This window comes from Schistocerca nitens, chromosome 2 (assembly GCF_023898315.1).
Source record: "Schistocerca nitens isolate TAMUIC-IGC-003100 chromosome 2, iqSchNite1.1, whole genome shotgun sequence".
Lineage (NCBI taxonomy): Eukaryota > Metazoa > Arthropoda > Insecta > Orthoptera > Acrididae > Schistocerca > Schistocerca nitens.
In genome coordinates, this window is record NC_064615.1 from 925,787,390 (window position 1) to 925,797,834 (window position 10,445).

A 10,445-nucleotide genomic window follows, 5' to 3' on the forward strand; every position below is an offset into this window, starting at 1 on the left:
TAAGTAATTTTCACTGACTTTTTGTGTGATGAGATGTACATTCTGTTCGTTAAAGGTTATGTGATAAAAATAGTAACTGATTGTGCTTTCAGGTGTGTCCATTGTTTTCGGGAAAGACAGTGATGAGGCGTATGTTGGCGCTAAAACCTCCAATACATCCACAGATGAGGAATTTTCAGCCGAAAGGAAGTGCAGGAAACGTGTAAGAAGAACATGTAACTAGGAAAAAAGGTTGCAAAGAGACTGAGAAATGAAAGTGGACATAGAAAAGTCAGGCACTGTGAGTGCCCATTCAACTGTAGAATCAATACCGACACAAATGTACTGAATATTTCACACTTTAGAAACTGCAAAGAATATTCATTGATAATTGGAAATTGTGTTCAAGAGGTTTTTAAACTGCTTTCTTAAGCACTTTGATTACAACCCACATTTCAAAGAGAAAAAATGTACATACTCCAACAAAATTGTGAGTACCTTTGTTTTGCAATGTATTGAAAGATTTTGCGTGCCTTTCTTTGAAAACTCTAGATATTACTAACAAGAAATTCATGAATGTGGTACATAAAAAGACTGTAAGTGATGTATCACCGAGAGATATGCGAGGAAGACGTGAGTGCTCGTCTCGGATTATCAAAGAACACACCAATTTTGTTAAACAACACATTGCTTTCTTTCCACTGCTTGAAAGTCGCTATATTAGTACTGACAATCTCAACATGTGGTACCTATGCACAAGACTCATCTTGAAAACAACATATAATTTTACAGAGAATGTTGTGGAAAGCACAACAAATTACCAGTCACACAATCTTATTAGAGGCCTGTTTTTAACTCTGCTTTTCACCTTCGATTCCATGAACCATATATTGATACTTGTACAAATCGTGATACTGTTTAGATTTCTGTGAAGACAGACAAACGTAGAAAAACTAAAAACACTGGCGAGGGAAAGAGCTACATCTTAGGCAAGTAGAAGCGACAAGGAATGCTAACAAATACAAAAGAATTAACCCAGAATTCAGACACTCGTAAAGCAATTTGCTTTGATTTACAAAGGACCTTACTACCTGCTATTCTACCCTTACCAAAGTCGATATTTATGTACGTAGGATCCCTCTGCACAGAATATTGCAACATAAATAAAAATGAAGGATCATAAGGGTCCCTGGAAATAGCGTCCACGTGGGATTAGCCGAGCGGTCTTAGGCGCTGCAGTCATGGACTGTGCGGCTGGTCCCGGCGGAGGTCCAAGTCCTCCCTCGGGCATGGGTGTTTGTGTGTGTTTGTCCTTAGGATAATTTAGATTAAGTAGTGTGTAAGCTTAGGGACTGATGACCTTAGCAGTTAAATCCCATAACATTTCTCACACCTTTTTTTTCTTTTTGAAATAGCGTCCAGTGTTCTCAAGTACGTAAAAGGACTGCCACACATTGTTAAACACATTGATGTTTTTAGTGATAAATGTGGGGGAGAAAATAGGAACAAAGACATAGTAATGTTTAGGAGTTATGTTGTCATCCAATCAAATATCAATACAGTGGATCATCGATCTCTTTTTCTTGTGATTAAAATTTTGTGTTAACTAAGAAAAGGAAGAAAACGATCTACATCTTTCGTCCTATGGACTGGATTGATAATATAGCTAAAGCAAGACACATATTCGCAGTCATTCCAATGAGGAAAGATGATTTCGTAAGGATGGAAGGAATGACTTCAGTACTGAAAGATTCAGTAGAAGATACGCAAGAGAAGGTGTGGCTCCCTTTTGAAAAGGATTCGCCATAAATCCTAGACTAAAAACCAGTATACAATGACGAATATGAGTTTCTCACATATTATTAACAAAACCTGGCAGAAAACATAAAAATCCCACGACTGTCATCTTGTAGCCTCTGTACAGTCAGTCTCCCTAGGTTACACTTCCTAGAAACAAAATTCTTCTGCACCTAGTTCTGTTGATCCCGCCTATCCATCATGAACTGATCCGTTCGTTTCCCAGCGAAGAAGGATAACCAAGAAAACAACTAGCCGTGACCTCACTTGAGGAACTTGAATCAGATGATGAGAAAAAATTTCTGGAAACAGATTGCGAATACAATCTTATTTATGGCACTGTTTCAGTGGCTGTATCAACAAAATGCATTATGTTTTTGTTCGGCTACATAAATTTTCTATGTTGTATATTATCAAAATAAACTTTTTATGAAGAGAAAAGTGACCTAGGTGGTTCGAAATATTTTCAGTATTGATATAATGAGTAAAACAGTACAAGTTTTCATTCCCTTTCACTATTTAAGCGACAAAGTCATTGTGTTCATGTAGCACTACATAAATGATTCGTTATAGCACTAAATAGCAATTTTATGGTAACTGAATTGAAAACAACGGCTAAAAAATCATTACAGAAATAAACATAAATCACTTTCTCTTTAATTCACAATATCCAAAAAAGAAACGGATAGAAGTGCATATTTATTTCTACGAATCGTGATATAAAATTCATCATTTGCATTAACCTGTTATTCCAACATTCAACCGGAAAATGCTAGAAAGTATTTTTAAATCTAATATCTACCAAAAAAAAAAAAAAAATACAATTCCATTTTGCAATTGCAGGGCAATTCTGAAACAGTGTGAACTTTAACTTTCAATTTATCAAAATTACTTATATCCCTTTACTTCCGCCCCCTCAATTTTGCGTTAACAATATATGTTTCCGACTTGGCAGAGTGTAATACTTCATATGATCCGTTCACAGTAATTCTCTTAAGTTTAGCCTTCCGCTTATTGAAGAACCCTGTTTACGTTGTGTCATTTGCGTATACTGTTCATGTTAACTTCATTCGGTTTGTAACAACATTTAATTAGTAACTACGGTGGGAAGCAGCGATTAGAAAATTATGTAGCACAGCTACAAAGCAATCACTCCAAGTCAGGGAATGAGTGTCATTTCGTAATAACTACTTACTAATACGGAATTACGGCAACAGGAATATGTTGAGGTATTCAACCTGTTTGTAAACACTATGTTTTGTGACTACTTACGAAATACCACTTCCAATCCTCTTTCTATTACTCTTCACTGTTGCAATAAAGAAGAATAAAATATGAGCTTCGTAAATTGCTCCTAGAACTTCTCCTTCTTTTAAAATGTAAAATGGTTATCTGAGTAAATAAACCTTAAACTTCGTCGTAGCGCTGCACCGCATAACAGTACAGTAAATGAGTGGTAAATTACTTCCCTGCCGACTAATAAGTTCCCTTTTCAGCTAACGAAGTTAAACATACTGCCTACAAGACTCAATTCACACGCACGCAAGCCCTCTGGCACGCAATCGCTCGCGCACCGCTACTAACTCTCTCTCTCTCTCTCTCTCTCTCTCCCTCCCTTTCCCGCGCGTACACAACACAAACACAAACACACACACTCACACTCGCACTCGCACTCGCACACGGACAATGACAAAGAGAGAACCCGCAGCGAAATAAATGAGCTGCTGGAAAGCAATTAACCATGCATTATATTCAGCTAGAAGTAACACACCCTGAAAGCAAGCTTTACGTTCCAGCGTTAGTGTGGTATGAAGAGTGTCAGATGTTCATGCATACGGCGCCCTCGTGTGGTTGGCCACAGAAAATGACCTCTAGACGCGACCAGCTTATCTTTGCCCTGACCTGTCACGACTCCGTTCGATCTCCCTTCGCGAGTAGAGAGCGACAGCAGAATTTTCTGTCAAAAGCCGCAGATGCATCATGTATGAGGGCACTGGCGAGCTTTGTCACCACAGCCAGCTTAGATCTCGTGTAGAGACCGGACCCGTGCTTCGAGCAGAAACCGAGAACTCAGTAACCTCACCCTTAAAAGGGCATCCTGGTGGCACTGGAGTTCAGCAGGTAGTGTACAACTGGCACTGACTTGTCATGTGACCGCCCACTGACGGCGTAAGCCGTGACAGTAAAGTGTTGTGTACGTGACAGACAGTTGTATGAAATCAGCACAGAAAGATATGGCTACGTGCAGACTTGGCAGAATAGGCGAAATTGTGTTTGCATGGTACCATGACAGTAGTTGCCCTATTCGCTTGTAGCAAGATTTTGGATATTTTTTTGTGTTTGATTATTATGAATAACTTCGATGAAAGCGATCTATTGTCACATAACCAGCACTGATTCAGAAGTTACCGTTCTTGTAACCCAACTTCTCACGAAATAGTGAGTGCCATCGACATCTGAGGTCGATTCCATATTTCTGGATTTTGAGAAGTTTTTTTGGCACAGAACTTCACAAGCGGTTTCTAATCAAATTGCGTGCCTGTGGGCTACTGTTCCCGTTGTGTTACTGGATTCGTAATTTTCTGTCGGGAAGTACACAGTTCGTAGTAATTTAAGGGAAGTCAAACCGATATTATATCTGGGGTTCACCAAGGAACTGGTACAGGCTGGGTACTGTTCTTAATCTATATAAACGATTCAGGAGAGAAACCGGTCAGCGCTCTTACAGTGGTTGCAGATAGTGCTGCTGTCTATTGTCTGGCAAAGTCACCAGAAAATCCATACCCGTTTTAAAATCAATTAGCAAGATACCAGCATGGCGATAAAAGTGGAAATTGACGCTAAACAATAAAATGTGTTGGTTTCTTGGGATGAGGAGTAAAAACATCCCGTTGAATTTCGGTTACACAATAAATAACACAAATTCGAGGGTTCTGTATTTCACTAATTATCCAGGCATTTCCATTACAAACAACTTACATTGGAACCGTCACATCAAATATCTTGTGGTGAAAAATGAGCAAAGGCTATTTCATTGGCAGAAAAATTGGAAAACGTATCACATATATTTTTAAATTTTTTATTTATTTATTTAATTTTTTGAGGGAATTCCTGTACTATGCTTGTCCGTCCTCTTCTGGAGATATGCTATAATGTATGGAATCCTTTCCAGAAAAGACTGACACAGGACATTGAAGAAGAGAACAGAACAGAATTTCAGTTTGTATTATCACGAAATAGGGGAAAAAGTATCAAGGATATCATAAGCAAGATCTTTTCACTGAATTTCAATCACTATTTTTCTCCTTCGAATGTCAAAATACTGTGTGACTACACACACATAGGGATAAAACACTATCGCAATAAAATAAGAAATAGCAGAGCTTTCAAGGGAAGAAAAAGGGGATCATTTTCAATATTTTCTGTACGAGAGTGATACGGCCGAGAAATACTCTGAAAGCGGTTCCATGAACTCTCTGCAGAGTAGTGGTATAGATGTAGATGTACGAAAGCGGTCTGTTCAGCGTGTCTTCCAGGCCTGAGGTAGCAGCGGTAGCCCTGTAGCACAATATGAAACAGTGGTCATGAAGAGGTCATTAGGGACTAGGATTGGAGACTAGTATCACGCTCTGTTAATGGCGACAGAGTGAAATGCAACAACATTTGCCTCTGTTACTGGTTTTGAACAATTGTTAACAGATTTGCGAGCGTATATTGCGAAGGGAACTGGAAGTGTTTAACATTTTGATACGACTTACGTGACTAAGTTTGTCGGCTACTTACCTTGTCGATTTTGGTATCGATTCTGAAGTCTCTGAAAAATCATAATACCAGCCTATGATGTCAGCAACAAAACCAAGCTACACGTCGTCACTGTCAATATTGTTTTCTTTATTTAAGTAATTTTTTTTCTGAACTTGTCTAATAACGACACCAGTGCAACATATTTACCGTTTGTGGAGCTTCGCCATGGATGTGGAGAAACATAACAATATTTGTGAACTAAAGTAAGATCATTGTGTTGTTTCTGTAGTTAAGCATGGACTAACATCGTTAATGTTCATCCAGGTCATCCTCTCGTTCTGTCAAGTAGGTTGGGCGTCACATTGATATATTACAGGAAAACAGTGAAATCAACATTTATTTGTGGAGTGAACACTATAAAATAGCCAAAAAAAAAAGAATAATTTGCCAACTAGAACAAGAACGGATCTACCTTTCGACCTCGGTTACTTGTAGGATCACCTTTCACACTATGTACGGTATCTTTGGAAGCATGGAATAACTTCATTTGTACTACAAAAACGTAAGAAAAGCTATAAAAAATTGCACTTAAATATCGAAACTGTAAAAGCAAATCATCAGCTACTGAATTATTGTTATCAAGACCACGATATGGAAACTCAACAGTGCCAGAGACCGAGGGGGAAAATTTTCTTAAATTTTTTTTTAATGTAAGCATACAAAACCTTTTGAGATTTGTAATCTTAATTGTTGCTGTATTTATTAATTAATAAATGCTGTATCAGATGCAGTGGTATGTTACTTTCTGTGTCGTTCCATAAATGAAAACAGCGATTATTTGGCATTGATTATTATGTATCAGAGATATTTACACGTTTATGACGCAATCTTAATCAGCACTGATGATCTGCGACCATTGCACATCCCTGTTATCGAAGCTAGAGACGATATGATCGTTATGTTTCCATGGGCTCAGTATAGGCGCAGTGTTGCGGGTTGCGTACCTGCCGGCGGTGGAGCTGACGGCAGCGTGTCCGGAGAGCGCATGCGCCGTGCGGCAGCGGTAGGGCCCGGCGCGCGCGTCCTCCTCTGTGGCGGAGCGGACGTGCAGCTCGCCGGTGGGGAACACGGAGAAGCGACCACCTGCAAACAACGAGACAACTGTACTGCCGCCGCCCGTCCGCCAACCTCTAAAACAAAGGGAGCACGTGACAGAGTCGCTGCGAGGAACACACACTGCGCCAAACTGTGCAACACAAAACAAAGGCAGTAAGGTTTCACACAGAACAGCACCGAGGTGATCCTGCGCAGCTGGCAGATATGTTAATGCTGCGTCCTCCCCCTCTACGGTTTAAAACTACCTTTTTGCCGTTTTTTTTCTAAGCATATTTACCAAATTTTATAATTTTGCAGCTAGTTTAAGTAAAAATCATGTTATTTTTAAAAACATTACTTAAATGCACCTACTCGAAATAAGTAACATTGCACACAACGAAGTAAATATAAATTTATATTAAATAAATTACGAATTGTATCACGTTAACAATGAGTGTAAATAAGTTGCCATGTACTGATGGAACTGGACTTTGATTTTAAAAGTGGTATTCAGCAGCATTGGCCGCTTATTTAAGATTGCATTTATAGCGGATGTCTCGTCCAGCGCAAAGTCCTAAATGACTGGAAAAAGGGGAGGTCATTCCCAGATATAAGAAAGGGAGACGAACGGGCCCGCAAAAGATTACAGAGCTATATCTTTAACATCGATTTCTCAGTTAGATTACAATAAATTTCCTTGATAGGGAAAAGTTTCAGTCACCAATCAGCACAGTTTTAGAAAGCATCGCTCGTGCGAAAATTGGCTTGCCCTCTTCGCACATGAGATCCAGCGAATTGTGGATGAAGGGCAACAGGTGGATTCTCTTTTTCTAGGTGTCTGTAAAGCATTTGACATGGTACCCCATTGACAACTGTTAACGGAGGTACAAGCAATGGAACAGAGTACCAGGTATGTGAGTAGCTCAAAAACTTCGTAACAATATGCTGGGCTCGATGGCGAGTGTTCATTAGAGAGAAGGGTATTGTTATGATTACAACTTGGAAGTGTGGTAGGACCGCTGTTATTTTCTACACCCTTAAGTGGTCTGGCGAACAGTGTAAGCGGTAGTCCGCGGCTGTTTGCTGATGATGCTGTGGTGTATGGCGAGGTATTGTCGTTGCGTGACTGTAGGAGGATGCAAAATGACTTAGAGAAAATTTCTAGTAGATGTGATGAATGGCAGCTGGCTCTTAATGTAGAAAAATGTAAGCTAATGCAGATGAGTAGGAAAAACAAACCCGTAGTGCTGCTTAGCATAGAGAGTGCTAACGCGCCGCTTCCCGGACTCGGGTAGGCGCGCTGGTCCCGGATCGAATCCGCCCAGCGGATTAACGACGAGAGCCGATGTGCCGGCCGGCCTGGATGTGGTTTTTAGGCAGTTTTCCACATCCCACTAGGTGAATACCGGATTGGTCCCCATGTTCCGCCTCAGTTGCAAGTTGCACGGCTCGCAGGCATCTGAACACATTCGCACTCTTCCATGGTTTACACTCGACGCAGACAGCTGGGGTACACTAATTCCATCTCGGGGGAGGGGGGGGGGGGGGGGTACGGGGTGGGGGCAGGAAGGGCCTCCGGCCACCGCTTAAACATTAACATGCCAAATCCGGTTAACGATGGCTGACCCTGCGTCACTGTGGGATAAGACTCAAGCGATCGAATAGTGCTGCTTGGCATAGTCACGCCAAATAAATATCTACACGTAACGTTGCAAAGGGATATGAAATGCAATGACAGTTAGGGAATGAGAATAGTTGACTTTGGTTTATTGGGAGAATTTTAGAGATGTGTGGTTCATCTGTGAAGGAAACCGCATGTAGAACACTAATGTGACGCATAGTAGAGTACTGTTCAACTGTTCTGGATCCGTTCCAGGTAGGATTTATGGCAGATATCGAAGTGATTCAGAGGAGGGTTGCTTGATTTGTACCGGTAGGTTCGAGCAACACGCAAGTATTAGGGAAGTGCTCCAGGAATTCAAATGGGGCTGACTGGAAGGAAGCTGACTTTCTTTTCGAAGAACACTACTCACAAAATTTACAGAATCTGAGACTGACTGCCGAACGACTCTACTGCCGCCAACGTACGTTTCGCCTACAGACCTTCAAGATAAGAGTGGAGAGATTAGGTCTCGTACGGAGGCATATAGATACTCGTTTCTCCCTCGCTTTATTTGCGAGTGGAACATGGATGGAAATAACTAGAAGTGGTATGGAGTACCCGCAACCACGTATCATGCAGTAGCTTGCGGAGTATGAATATAAAGTAAAATTATATCTATATCTTATTGATCGTGGTAACTACTGTATTCTGGTTTTAGTGTGATGTATAATAGAGAACAGATAATGTTGCATGTCACGAATTTCTAATAGGGAATAACGTATTAATTTCCAGCGACCTTGCCACAGTGGTAACACCGGTTCCCGTCGGGCTTGGTTAGCACTTGGATGGGTCACCGTCCGGATCTCCAGAGCGCTGTTGCCAGGCGGGGTGCGCTGAGCCTTTCTGAAGCCAAATGAGGGGGTACTTCACTAAGAAGTAGCGGCTCCGGTCACGAAAACTGGAAACGGCCGCGAGAGCGGTGTGCTGACCACATGCCCCCCATATTCGCATGAAGTGAGGCCTGTCGGCTGAGGATGATACGGCAGTCAGTCGGTGCCGCAGGGCCTTCTGAGGCCTGTTCAAGTAGAGTTTAGTTTCTTTATAAAGTATTAGCTACAAATATGAAGACAAGGGGCTGTAATTAAGAGGTGAGGATATATTCCACTCCAAGAATTCTATTTTTGTGGTGTTACTAGTTGACAAACACGACACTGCCCAGTTTTTCATAGAGGCAGTTTGACCTGTGATCAAGACGAACATCTTCCTTTCGTTTATTGTTGCCTTACATATACTGCAGTAGACTGTTGTATTCTCCAACAGTTTATTGAACGTAACTTCTTCTACAATACAATAGCTGGCTATACTACAGATGTAGACGTCCGTCGATCTAGCCGGAAATGTGGTTCCTCTCGGTCGGCTGGTACTTCGATCGGCGGTGCAATACAGCGGCTTCGGTGATATCTTCTCGGAGACTCTGCTATAGCGGTTGACATTAGCAGCGGACGAAGACTGGTCTGCCTTCGACCGGCCGGCCCTATATAGTGAGCTGGAGCCAATAGAAACCCGGCGTAGGAATCCGTGGCCGAATATCTTGCGGCGACCTCTGCAAGGAAACGTTCCTATTAATCGACTGGAATCTTCGGCATGTTTACCTGATGTCTTCGCCTGTTTGGCTGTTGGTTTGTTTCCCTCATAGCGTAGCTGTTATGCGGTGCTGCCTGCCATGTAGGGGAACCCGATGGCAGACAGTACATAGACTTGGAGTGAGAAGACCCCAGACGATTTCTGTACACTGTGTGCAACGGCTTCACAGTGTCTACAAAGCGATTTTGTAAACTTCTCTATAGCAACGCCTCTCCATACCTCTATAGACAGTTACTGTATTTGCCTACAGCCATTTGCACTTAGCAGTTGAATGTTGTCGAAACGGATGCCAGGTGTCAGGGATATCCTCAATCTGACTCGACTGTAGGAGTGTCTTGGCAGTAGAGAAGAAGCGTATTAAAACTTCATGCATGATGCGGCACTTTTTGACACATCTCACTCTTTATGGCATCATATCTGTTGAACCACGTGTCCTACAGGAATATACTTGTGTAGCTACATTCAGCGACATATGAGGATATTCTCTGCAAAATGCGTTAATACCACGGAAGTAATAAATTTAAACGTCAGGCGCAATGCGGCAGTTTCTCACGCATCTGTGCTTATGTAGTGACATAGTCAT